The sequence below is a fragment of the Haplochromis burtoni genome, unplaced genomic scaffold (genome assembly GCF_018398535.1).
Source record: "Haplochromis burtoni strain Fernald_Lab_line unplaced genomic scaffold, NCSU_Asbu1 Contig_102, whole genome shotgun sequence".
In the NCBI taxonomy this organism is placed as follows: Eukaryota; Metazoa; Chordata; class Actinopteri; order Cichliformes; family Cichlidae; genus Haplochromis; species Haplochromis burtoni.
In genome coordinates this window covers 1907402-1921849 of record NW_024582463.1, presented here as the reverse complement: position 1 = coordinate 1921849, position 14448 = coordinate 1907402, and the positions used below count along the sequence as shown (strand labels likewise).

The window sequence follows — 14448 nt, the reverse complement described above, 5'->3', positions numbered from 1 at the left end:
GAGAGAGAGCGATGCTGGAAACATTATACTAATGATGTTTCAGAGGAGACAAACTGTATTATGCAAAATCCACTCTCATTGTTCTTGAACATAATTAAGTGTCCCCACTGTGTCTAGAGGCCCAGAAGTCATGAGAAAGTTTCTTTGCTTTCTCCATAGATCAGAATATGTGTCTCTGAATGAGCCATTCAGATTTTGAGCGGCTTTTAACGTTAAAAGGGGATAACCACAGCTCCTGACTGCCAAAGAGAGCTCTTAAATCATAAATAAACAGATGCAGTTCGCCATTGTTATTTTCTTGCTGGAGTTGTGTTCTGTTAACTTTGTTGAACATACAGCCTGCAGGTCTGAACTAACCCATCAAAGAGTAGAGTCTGGCCCTCTGGATGGATTTGCAGAGTGTAAAAATTGGAGAAGGAAGGTGTAATTTTGGACTTTCAACTGTAATTTGCACCAGAAAGCATGTTCCAAGATGTTAAGAATGGATAGCATAGAAAACATCATGTTGCCAATCATCTGTCTGAATCATAATCAGTTTTATAGCCTTAAATTACCTATAATACCACAAGATAAAAAACTTGCACGGTATGTACCACCGACAGTTAGAGGAAGTGGCTGACATCCAGAAATCCTACCAGTGGCTGGACAAAGCTGGACTGAAAGACAGTACAGGCACTAATCATGCCAGCACAGGAACAAGCTCTGAGCACAAGATCCATAGAAGCTGGGGTCTACCACACCTGGCAAGACCCCAGGTGCAGGCTGTGTAAAGATGCCCCCTGAGACAATCCAGCACATAACAACAGGGTGCAAGATGCTAGCAGGCAGGGCATACATGGATCGCCATAACCAAGTGTTCAGCATAGTATACAGAAACATCTCCCGAGGTCAAAATGGGAGACGCCCCCTAGGGTGGTTGAGAATAATTGAGCTAAGATCCTGTGAGACTTCAAGATACAGACGGACTAAATGGGGATGGCTAACCAACCGGACATAGCGGTGTTAGGCAAACAGAAGAAGACGGCCATAGTGATAGATGTAGCCATACTGAATGACAGCAACATCATGAAGAAGGAACACAAGAAGCTCGTGAAGTACCAAGGGCTCGGAGAAGAGCTTGAGAAGATGTGGAGGGTGAAGGTAACAGTGGTCCCAGTGGGAAGCGGAGCACTAGGACTCCCAGAGATCTCTGTTCAGAAGAGCGCAGTCCTAGGAACAGCTGAGATACTGCACAGGATCCTCAAGCTGGAGGATAGAGAGAAATTCAACCTTCATATTTTTAACATTTTCAGAGTTCCTCATGGTATACAGGGCTGAAACAAAATTCTGTACTTCCTATTTTATTCTTACTTTCAATTTCATACATTAAATTTGTGCTTGATAATTGCTTCTAATTGCTGATAATGGACGCTCTGCGGTCCTAGTTTTATTGGATTTATCCTCGGCCTTCGATATGGTAGATCACAACATCTTATTAGCGAGGCTTGAGCATACTGTAGGCATTAAAGGTGTTGCCCTTGATTGGTTTAAATCATACCTCTCCAATAGGTTCTTCTCTGTCAACCTGGGCACTTGCTCTTCCTCCGCTGCACCTGTCTGCTGTGGTGTGCCTCAAGGATCTGTGTTAGGCCCTATTCTTTTCTCACTGTATATGCTCCCTCTAAGTGCAATCTTTGAGAAATACCGCACCGCTTTCCACTGCTATGCTGACGATATACAGATCTACTTTGAACTAAATGATGATCTTGCTTTGTCCTTGCATTGTTTTCAAGAGTGCATGCGTGAGGTCAAAGATTGGCTCTTAGCAAACTCTCTTATCCTAAATGATAAGAAAACTGAAATCGTGGTATTTGGCAGCAACGTTCCTCGTGGCCAACTTCGTGATGCCTTTGGTTCCCTTACCAGCTCCCTTTCTGACACTGTTAGCAATCTGGGCGTGTTGCTTGACAGCTCGTTCAAACTCGATAAACAAGTGTCAGCTGTAGTCAGATCTAGTTTCTACCAACTCCGTCTCATCTCTAAGGCTAAGCAGTATGTTCTGCATAAGGACCTGGAAAAGCTCATCCACGCCTTTGTGACCTCAAGGCTGGATTACTGCAACTCACTTTGTTTTGTTCTTCCTTCTGCCCTCCTTCATAGACTGCAGACAGTCCAAAATGCTGCGGCACGTATTCTGACCAGAACTGGGAAGTTTGCCTGTATCGCTCCTGTTCTAGCTGACCTGCATTGGCTACTCATAAAATACCGCATCCAATTTAAAATACTGCTGCTTACGTTTAAAATGACCAACAACACAGCACCGAGCCACCTCAAGGAACTCCTTAAATCGTATGTTCCTGCCAGAGCATTAAGATCATCTACTCAGTTACTCTTGGTGCAGCCTAGATCTCGGCTGAAGTCTAGAGGTGACCGGGCGTTTGCCCTGGCTGCACCACAGTTGTGGAATAACCTTCCGATTGTGATCCGGACGTCCGATTCTATCCAATCTTTTAAATCACGGTTAAAAACCTATTTGTTTAATCTCGCCTGTCCTGCTTGTTAATGCTCGCACCTGACTCTTAGACTTACTCTATTTTTTCTTATACATATTTTTTATACCTTGTGCTTTTATTATGTTTTTATTTTGATATGCATTTTATATTACCCCCTGTGTATTAGTGGCATTGACCTGTGAGTATATTTGATACTTTGCTAAGGCCTTATAATACTCGTGTTACTTCTCTGTCTCTTATGTTAAGCACTTTGGTATACCGCTGGTTTTTAAATGTGCTCTATAAATAAAGATTGTTGTTGTTGTTGTTGATGATATTCAAAACTAGGATATATCCCATGATATTGATGGAAGTTGGATATAGAAAAAAATCTTGTTTACCAAAAACAAGATTTTGACTTATACATGTTATACTGGCATTCGAAATGTAACTTCTTGTAAACGTGTACAGTGTTATACATACCCTTTAACTCATTCGAGACAGTTGTATCAGTTATGCAATGCTGCCTGCAAAACTGCTCTTATACCTGATCCCCTGCTACAGCTTTTATATAATATCTAAGGAAAAACGTTGTTGCTTTGTTCCATTAGTCCTCGTGAGGCCTTTGCTCCCCATGGAGACAATGTTAGCGTGAAGCGGCCTTTAAAAAAACAGAGGTACTTAGTCCTTGCACAGGCAGTCAGGTGAAAGAGAGGATAGTGTGTTACATGTGCGTTTTTTAGAACTAAAAGTATTTAGAATAAAATATTGAGGAACCACAAAATAAGTGTCCCTGAATCAGTGCCTCAAGTACACATTTTTTTGTGTTTTTGTGTTATTGTATTTGTAGATCAATATGCGGGGGCACTCATTCCGATCTCTCCCCTGTATCTAATCAAACAGCAATGCCATTCAACATAGAGATGTTTGGAAAGAGCCTTGGAGATGTGGTTTTGTAGTTACTGCAGTCTGATGATTGACTTTGATGAGGATGCCACTGGGAATACATCACTGTGTTCCTCTGCAGTGTTGTTGAAGTGTTTATAGCACAGAGTGTTTGAAACATGACAGTCACTCTAACTTGATGATACTACGGCTTCCATCATCAGAGATATATCAGTACCAGTGGTCCTCCTAGACCTTTGATGTCCCACAAAAAGCTGTTAGCATTCATTCTTTCCATAGTAGAGTGGGCAGGATTGTTGAAACCCTAATGTCTGCACAGAGTTATTGGTTCCACTAGTTCGTAGTGGTTCCACTCTTCTGTGCTTGTTGATTGTTGTGCAATCACGCTTAAAGAGCTTGTTTGACTTATTTTATTTGTTTTAATTAAAGAACTTGAAAGGGGCTTGTAATTCCCAGCTCATTCAACAGTTCCATATCTTTATTCTTAGACTGGACTAGAGTAGCTTTCCATGATTCATTTAGAAATAATCTTTATATATCTTATACTGTGCCTTGGTGCATCCTCTTACTTCATCCTCTGTCTTAAATAAGTTGTTTCAACACCCTTCAGCTGCCTTTTAGACCAGAATTTTTTTGATTGGCTGCTCGTCATAAACAAGAAGATTAGAACAGCGGGTGGAGCTTATGTACCTGACGCGACCATATTAGGGATATGTGCTGTAAATGACATCATATTGATCCAGTAGGAGAAAACCACAGATTTTTGAGCCTGACCTCATTATTTGAGACTCCGGCCAAATTTAATATGAACATCTATTGTAACAGAACATACAGTACAATAATTTATCTAAATAAAGCAAGAGAGAGATTATAATACATCACATGCTCTATTTGTATGATAAACTTTGACATGAATGTGTTACATTTTAGTCTCTTACTAACAGGAAAACCTCAAATGTTTTGGATAAGAGTCAGCCAGTACAGAAAAGGGAATGGGGTCAGTGCTTCATCCAAGAGCTACACTGACCTCAGAGTTCATCTGGCTGAAAAACCAAAGCAGGGTTTAATCAAGACATAAGAAGTCTGGGTGTCTAGCCAGTATGAATTCAACTCACATTCACTGGATGCTCTAAGAGGTCCAAATTGTGTTTAGTCAGTCTGTTGAACACCCTAGTGGAAGCGTGACAGGTTGATTGCTGCTCTGACACCTTTGATGGGGTCTAACCCGCAGTAGTAAATGCAGAGCTGCTCAGATGTGACACACAGAGAGATACTGCTGCTGTACCTTTTCAGTTATTAGTCGATTTCTTTTGTCATTTCTCCATTTTCAGTTACAAAAAGGAGTGTGCGGCTAGACACCGGCCCCGCTTCACAAACATTTTTGGAAGCCGTGTTGATACTCTTGAATCTGGGCACATCATTCAACACCAGACAATTTGGTTTAGCTCTGTTTGTGTGTGTGTGTGTGTGTGTGTGTGTGTGTGTGTGTGTGTCAGTTATTTATTCCACAGAGTGAGGCATAGTGCAGGAAATGGGTGGGATATCCATTTTTCTTTTCTACAAAGTAAAACAAAAACCATAGCTATTTTTTTCCCTCTGTCTCTGTTTCGCTTGTCATTCTAACTTGTTGTCTTATATCATGTCTGAAAGGGCATGCGGCAGATTTATACTGTCATTTTCTGTCTGTGTGCATTTGTGCCTGAGAAGCAGTATTTGTTATTATTATATCTGACCTTACAGATGAAAAATCAGCTCTTAATGGAGTTGTTAAGATTTCTCACCTTGACACTCAATTTCAAACATAATTTTTAAGTGTTCCAGATTTTGTTTGAATCTCTCTCACGAGCACTTTTTAATTTGGTTTTACAGTCAAGGTTTGGAGAGGGCCGAGTTAACGGTCCTCACAAAAATGAAAGTATAGATATGTGAGTGTCTGTAAGCCAACGCCTTGACGAGCATCCGGTTTTTGTTGAAACTCCACCGATGTGTCCTTAAATGTTAGGTCTGTTCTGTAATTTTACAGCTGAGCATCAGGGAGACGATACAGAAATGGGTCACGGAGTGAGACAGAGACAGGGATGATTATGGCACCAGTGGTTTTGGTTTCCTCTTCACAGCTAAACAGCAACATTGTTGACTGAAACAGAGTCAACAAGCTGTCCCACTCTGAATGCAGCTGCTCCTAAGGGATAGTCAGAGATAGTCAGGCGTGAAAACTAATTATTTCTCTGCTGATTGATGAGCAAAAAATTATATGGCATTGTTTAGCTGTATTCAAACACATCTCATCCTTTGTCATTCGTCTCTGCAAAATAGTGCATCAGATTGATGCACTATTTTGTGATGTCAGATGTCAGTTTATTATAAATGTTATGCATTACATTAAAATCTAGTGAAGTGTGTGTTTTAGATTGAGACATTAAAAGGTGTTTATCATTGGCAGTATCAATCTGATTTTTATTAAATATGATTGTAATTGTAAACTTGACATTTAAGTTGACATTTTCTGCAAACCATATTTCCAGCTGCATTTTCAAAGTACACACACAGGATAATGAAAGCAAAATCAGATGGTTGTTTCCTTTGTGAAAGGCTGCTTTTTTTTTAATCATTTCATTCACTCATAAACAGTCTAAAAGGGCCTTTTTGTTATAATTCATTATAATACTGATGTCAGAATTTGATGAAAGTATCCTAATTTATGTCACTCATCAATTTAACCTCCATTCAACAATTTAAAACTACAACTGTGCTCACTGAAGCTGTACCTGAGCGAAATGGTGCATTGACAATATAGTGTAGCTTGACAGTATTGTCCATTCAATCCAATTTCCACAGGTGTAAATCGAGTACCTAGCCCTTACAAGCATCTGTGAAAGAATGGGTTGTTGTTCACTGAATTTGAGCTGCGATGCTGTCAGGTCGTGAAATTTCTTGTAGGAGAAGGAAACCCCCGACTGAGACAGCGTGTAATATACGTGCAGGAGTTGCAGTACCAGCAGGGGGAGATGATATATTTAAAGCCACGAAGGTCTGAAGTACATTCCAGGATCCTTAATCACCAGAAATGATTAAGCTAGATGACTAATATGTATTTACACATAAATGTGTTCTTAATGTCTGTTTAAAGCTTTCCTGTGGTTATTTTAATTTTGGCTTGAAATAAAATATTTTTTCCTTTACTGTTACTGCACCTTACTGCAACTTCTGCACGCGTGTCCATTTCACGTTTTAGAAAGGCAAAGCGTGAAAAGAACACGGTGGACCGGTGTGTCTATTACATGTTTTGCTGTCATACTGGGTTGAAAGCACACTGCTGTTTGTGTCTTATCTCTGTTTTCTAGTTACTAGCATTAGCGCTACTCTGCTAGCCTGCGACACTGTCTCATTTATATGCATTACGCTTTTTTCCTCTACTGTCTGTCTTTGAAATATGAAAGATTGTCATTTTTTTTCCATTGAAGTTTCTATCTATAAAAGACCTGGACACATGCCTGGCTACATACTCTTCCTGCAATTGATTCTTATAGTTGGATTTTTGATCAAACGACAACTGTTGCTAAGCTGCATGCTAGGCGTGGACAGATTGATCCAAATGTCCGTAATATCGATGTCAACATTGGTATTGGTGTCGAATCAGTACTAACGTGACCAGCTTGATGATTTAGTTTGTTTCAATGTTTCAATACTTTGTTTGCGTTTCATGAAAAAGTAGCTCTGTCTGTGCAAACACAGCTCCTCTCATGCTGGCACTTTATGCTCTGCCCCCTCCTTCCGGCTCCGATGTGTTTTGCTGATGTGCGGTCGCTCAGCTGCACTGACAAAACACATGTGGGCTGCAGAGTGAGAAAGAGGAGCATTGTGTAGAGAGACTTTACAGCTGTTAATGAAAACAGTGCAAACAGCAATATATGTATGAAAGAAATTTCATACTTTGTCAACACTACTGATTTATTAAATACATTTTTATTTTCCCCAAAACAGGCCACAAAAGAAACAAAGGAAGAGGGAAATCCTTTAGACACACCTAGACCTCCACACAGAGGTCAGAGGTCACTGACAGAGTCCTGTCAGAGATACACAGAATATCCAGGTAGCTCATTTAGTGGCAAAAGTAATGTTTCAATCACGACTCTTCAACATTAGTTAAGGTTAGTTACCACAGTGTTATTGGTCATCATAACTGTTACTTTACCAGACTGACTACCTATAAAAAAAACTGCATTCAGACATTAAAATAATATATTCAACCCATATGAAACATACTACATAAATTATTTTAATGAAATTGAATAAAAAAGAAAAATACTTCAAACTTGAAGTATGAATATGTCTGAATATAATACCCTTTTATGGTGACTGTCAAGTTATTTTTATTTATGTAGCACATTAGAAGTTGATCTAAAGTGCTTTTCATGCAAACACATCAATACAGCAAAACACACTCACAGTAGAAAATGAAATTCAGACATCTAGTTGTCATTAAAATATATCCACATGAAGTATACTGATGATGCAGACTTCATAAATCATGGCCCACTGCTCTCCCCTGCATACACTGCTTTTATAACTTACAAGTAGGAGTATCTGTGATAACCAAATTGTATTTTTTGCAATATCATACACCACTGCAACTACACAGAGAGAGAAGCAGAATGGTGGTATCTTGTAGAATATGGGTTACAACTGACCATTCAAAGAGGTTTCAGTAGAGGGAAAGTCTGAGGAGGAGGCTGAAGTCTGCCAAAATAATATAGTATGTGACATGTTTTTAAAAACATGTTTGCTAGTACAGTATTGTACAGGACTCCCTCTACCAAGACTCAAGCATGTATTTTGGTTGGGTGTCCAGATGCCAGTTAATCTAAATGCCTCTTTGGCAGCAGAGCAGATATCCTCCAGTTTGGCTGAGCTGAAATTGCCATTTTCACATTATGAATTATTAGAGGCACTAACAGACAGATGCTCTGCTCCTTTGCAGAGGAGAAATGGTATGTAAATCCATTTCAGTTTCAAGTGTAAGGTCTTCACACACCTACCACAACAAATCCCTGTGAATATTTTGTGTGTTTAAAGGATTTTTCGCACTCACCTTTCTTAATGCAGTAGTTCGAACTGACCATGTATTTTTATTGCACGAATTAGCAGCATTTAGTTTTGCGAACCAAGCCGGATTTTAATGATTTTTTAGATCCGAATCCAATCAGATCACTGCATTTAGCTCATAACTCAAATCGCTTACCAGGCGTGAATATACGGTGAGATGAAAATAGTAAAAAAAAACCATACTATTTTATCTAAACTACTTTTTAGAGCATGCAAAGCTCATGTGAACACACAACAAGTAACAACCAATTACAAGAGAGAAGATTCAAATCAACCAATTAGATGTAAAGATTAAATGAATTGGCAGCTAAAGTTAACATATTGATTGCATTCTGTGTAACTGACAGCAAAATCTTGGTAAATTGCTTCAGCACCACCCGCAAGATACTGATTGTAAAGTTAGAGGAGCAAGTTGTATCTACAAAAACTGTCCTGAGAAAGTTGCTCTATAGACCTGTGGGGTGTTTCTGTTTGTGTTCCTAGCTTTAAAAACATGTCACAGATGCAAGGTAAAAGCTAAAAAGCCTTGATCAAATTATAATGGGTCTACATAAAGCTGTTAGATGGCACTCCTCTCACTCAAGTGCCTGCAGAGCAAAAGGCTCAGGATGTCGGCTTTGTGAACAACGTTGTTTAAGAGAAAACACATTTTTGTTTAGTAAAAAAAATCATCATGTCATCCACGATAATACCAGAATAATTTTTTACGTACTATATAAATGTTACATCGTAATACCATTGCTATAGCAACACCATCTATGTTCCCGAATGTGTGCAGGAACGAGAAGAGCCTGCGCTTGTCTCCAATGACGTTTAGTACCTAAAAAGGAGGCTACTTAAAAACCTTCTAAAAGCACAATACTTTGGTAACAACAAACTTTGCACCACTTAAGGCAAAAACACATTGCTGAGTCATCCAGGCCACGAAGCATGTGACAGTACTGTGCAGCTCCTGACAAGTAATTCGTAAAGAAGGCTGGAAAATAGCCTTCATTTACTTATGCGTATAAATGCAAGCCGCAAGCACTGAAAAAAACAGTTTTCTGTATTGTTAGAAATGTCGTTTTCACTGTTATTAGTCTTTTGATTAAATTGAATTTTGAGGCTATATCACCCATCCCTAATGGCAGTCTATCTTAATACCAAGGATGCTGATTTGGTACGAGAAAAATTTTACAGATTTTTAGCGAACACAACAATTAGTGAGAATGTTTTCTTTGCAGCAATCCCACCAAAAATAATAAACACATTTCCATACAGCAACACATAATTGGATTTTTGCTTTGCAATAGTTCCACCAATAAGAGGGGAGGAGGCGATGGTATATATAGAAGTACAGAGAAAGGGTGATAAAGGCCTGATTCCAGAAAAAAGAAGAAGAAGAAGAAAACAGGAAAAAAAGACCACATTTTGACTGACAGGTGTTGATAATGGTATCAGTAGGTAGGCAGATAGCCTCTTGCTTTTTACCTGATTGAAGTCAATACATTGGGGTCACTGGAGGCTGACTGACTATAATCCAAATAGCCATTTGCAGTTTATACTACATCCTTTGTGTGAGAAGCAGGAGAGACCAGTCAAAGATTCCTCTGGAAAAAAGAAACTCCAACCAAGGTAGAGGTGGAACCCTCACCTTATGCTTACCTAATAATTATTTCATGTAATTATTTCACGTAACAGATATCACACAGGATAACTTGACCTGTAAATTGTATGTGTTTCTCTGTTATTTCCATAGCCTGGAAATGCTAAGGAAATACATCTATACATCATATATGCAAAGCTTTCTTTAACCTCAAAACTCCTATTGTTAGCACGCCTATTTAAACTCCTATAGATAGATAGTAGATGTATATGTGACTGGTTCACACCATCTGGGGCTCAATAATATAAAGAGATTGTCACCAAAAAAAGAGACTATGAGATAAAAAAAAATCCCTGTGTTCAGGAAATGAAGTTAATTTTTGAGTCTGTTTGCTTTTCTACACCAGTCTGGGATTTTTTTTGTTGTTGTTTTGTTTTGCCATTAAGCTGGTCGTAGATGAGCAAAGCAGGGTAATCCGTTACTAAACAGCTGCAATTAGTAGTTTTATAATGAAATACAAATGTCCCCAGTAGTTTAAAAATACTGATTATCTTAAGGGTTTGTGGCAGACAAAAGCAAAGACAATTGGGATGTGCTTGCTAAAAGTTAGGAGTAGATAATATGATGGACTGGATCCAAGATGAATTCAGCATGCCAAATCATGTTTCTGCCAGCCTTAACAGGGTAACACTTTCCTCCCTTCAGACTGGAGAAATATGAACTCTTCTGCAGCTCTCAGACTTCATCCATCTGCTGCTGTCTCTTAGTTCCTTAGAAAAAGAACGTGCAGGTGCATGTTCAGTCTGTTACATACAGCCCATTCAACAGTTTCTATTCACACTTTAATATTAGGTGTTGTTTTCAGCGCAGTGCAACTTCTATACACGAGTCTTGATCGTGATTGGGATTCATGAGAAAAGTAAAATGCTTTAGTGTTTTTTGCAAAGTCACTGTTGGCACTGGAGGCCACCTCTGTGATAGATACCCATAGTCACTCAAAAACACCATCTGGAGCAGCTAGACTGACAGATTATTACCATCTGTCTCTTATGAACACCTGGACCTTTGTGATCTGAGCTCGATCTTTCTCTCTCTCTTTCTGTTTCTGGGCCTGTTTAATCACAAACAGTATGATTGCATAGAGGATTTAATCTCCCGCATTTAGTTGGTTACCCAAAGACTATTATCACTAGTTGTAAAGTGCCTATGTGTTGTCATCTGCTACTGCTTGCATAGCGTGCATGTTATCATGCAGTGCTTAGACAACAGGCATAAAAGCACCGGCTATAAACAGACATATTATAAGAGAGAGAAATGGCACTTTAAGATTCCTGCATGTAAATTTATTGGAGAATTCCACAAGGGAAAAATGTAAGTGTTGCTGTCAGATTTCAGTGGTAATTATATACATGCATTCTTTATTTGACCACTGAGATTAAGTCAATACATACATATTAGATCAATATAACTGCTTTGCGATGCTGCAGGCTTGTTTCTATAAATACTGTAAGATATTGAAGGGAAGTTTGTGTGGCTTCTGTGTCGTAGACACAATGCAAGAGTTAAATTACAGGAACACTAATCGAGAGTGCCAAGATGAAGTATCATGAAACACTTTAAATTGCAAATAGTATGAGATCCTGCTCTGTCCTTAACAATATAGTTGTTTTTTGACTAGAAAATTTCAGTACAACTTCTCTACCTTACCTCTTCTATATGTTTGTGTATGTGTATAACAGAATATCTGGGATAGGCTGCCAGGTCACCAACAGTCGATCTAGACTGGAAAGATTCAATTTTCTTTTTTTTATAAGTAAATCAATTTTCCATTTCTCAACTACCTTGAGACTCTGTTGGATTTAACTTAGTCCCCGAAAGACTTAATGAGACACTATAAGCCTCCAGCTTCAGGTTTAAAAATTATATTTACTTCATAGCAGTAGTGAAGGTAATAGCCTATTACACCTGTGCGATCTAGGGAATCCAGCACTAAGAGGGTCTTCAAAGCACAGCTTTATAAATGACTCTAACTTAACTCAGCAAAATCATTGGCAACTACATCAGGGTGATTCTGTACACAGATTAATAAAAAGTAAAGTAAAAATTCTGATTTTTTTGTCAGTCAGCTTTACACCAAACCTGAATATAATATCAGCCAAATGTTCCCTCCGTCTCTCTTCTGCTGCATTCGGTGCCAGGTGCGGTTTTGAGTGGCCCTTTGCAAATAACCTAAATGCAAATGCAGTGAGACTAGAACAAATAGCAGGCTTCAAAACTTGATGTGTTGTGCTGTATCTTACTAATATCTCAGTCTGTGTTTTTCTCGCTGTTTTTCTACGGGGTGCATAAAATCTTGATTGGAGCGGCTGTTGACATAACTTAGCATATCTTTGATTCTGGTACACTTTTAGTTATGTCTAAACTAAAGTCTGTATGCATCATTACATAAAATATATGTATATCTGAAACTAAAAACTAAGCTGAATAGCACAAATCAACTGACTGGAGCAGTCTTAGCTTTATAGGAAAAGGAGTTTGCTGCTGTTCTGCTGATTTTTGGCTTTACGAAACTGTAACAGTGTTACGGGTCTGTTATGTAATGGTGATTTGCTGTGAGACACAGTATGACTTCTTTACAGCATTTCAGAGCTGTGCTGAGTCTGTCTTCTGAAGCATAAAGACACTGTGAGTAAAAGAATTCAGCCCAGATAAAAAATTTAAAAATAAATTGCACCTCTCTGTGAATCGTGGAGTTAGCTGGCACATGAATGGCTTGACTCAAAAATAGACATTTCCAATTGTATAGTTTTCTTTGGAAAAAAAAAATACGCACCTGACAAACAGTTTGTACTTCTACTGAGTTTCTTCTCCTATCTGAAGTATCTCTATGCAATAGCTTGCAGCTATTGGCTTGTTAAACTAAATACACTTTAAAACTCCCGTAATGGAATGTGACACCTTTTCCCCACTGAAAATGTCATCATTTGGTATTTTATAGTCTCACATAATGATTCTGAACAGCTCATCTCCTGCTGTTCCTCAGGGAATCCCAGCAGAGCCTTTTTACTTTATAAGATTCTCACTGGAGAGAGCTTTTTGCTAACTGTGCTCAGCAAGACACTACATTCAGAGAGTGAACACAGACTTATTATTACATAGACATGCATTTCTTAATATTGCAATTATAGCCACATACATAAGCTTCTGTCAGCCTCTGATTGTGTGACAGCACCCTGATGAAGGGCTGCCATTATGCATGCGCAGTGATTAATTATGCTTTTGTTTTTTAAGTGTTTTTAGTTCAGCGTTGGTGGGGTGATTAAAGCCTGTTTTTAAATGTGTGATTAAAGGAAATGGAGATGCTGGAGATTGTTCCCCATGCCTCATACAACAAGCACACACTGTCACTGCTGCCCCCTTGTGCCACATGCCTTTGCTGGGTAGTGTTTCCTTCCCTCGTCTGCAAAACAGACCAAAAAGAAGACAATAAATTCAAGCTTGATATGCTGGAGACTGATTCAACTAATTGTGTAATTAATTTAACTTAAGAGATGCTGAAAGCTTTAAATATTATTGGACAGCAGGGTGAATTTCACTGTTTTCCTTGCTGATTATATATATATATTAGATTTGTAGTCAAGACCGCCTAAACCAAGACCGAGACAATACCAAGACCAGAGGGTATCGAGACCCAGACAAGACCAAGACAAAATCGAGACGAGACCAAGACAAAAAAGTCTTCAAACTGCAGCCTGACATCCGTAAACTGCTTCGTTTACGGGTGTCAGGCATATTTATGTGTTTTTGCGATGCACTCGCGCAGCCCTCCTCACCGCTGCCTACTGTCTCACTCACTTACTGAGAGGACAGACGCTCGCTCCACTTGACTGTCGCGTCGCTCACCCTCTCTGTTTTTCATATAATGATATTGTCCTATATGCTCGCATGTGATTGGCCACAATATGGAGGGATTGGAGCATAGCTGAGCCACTGTGTGAGAGCTGAGCAGCGAAAGGAAATTAAGTGAGGAGCCGGCTCTCGCTGAATGGGAGTCGACTCTTCTGATTCACTACAAAGCACTCTCTAAGCACGGCTCTTGGAGCTGATGCTTTTGCGCATGACACATTATCGAACGTTACGTTGTGTGTCAGGATACTGTTGACTCCAAATCTCCCGACCACTATGTCGATCTGAGACAGCAAGACCGAGACAGCGAGACCAAGACAAGACCGAGGGATCCGAGACCAAGACAAGACCAAGACCGTGTAAAAGACCGGTCTCGAGACATCCAACTCTAATATGTATGTCTCTTTTTCCAACCTGTCTATTGAGTTAGTGACATTGTCATTTGTGATATTTATTTTACTGAGTTGTTAATCC

At 39.2% G+C, this 14448-nt stretch overlaps 1 protein-coding gene across 1 annotated transcript in view; it reads left to right on the top strand.

The window, feature by feature from the left end:
• The window catches only part of LOC102298325 (meiosis 1 arrest protein), a 44719-nt gene that overhangs the window by 8338 nt on the left and 21933 nt on the right, over positions 1-14448 (top strand). The gene's annotated exons all lie outside the window — the stretch shown is intronic.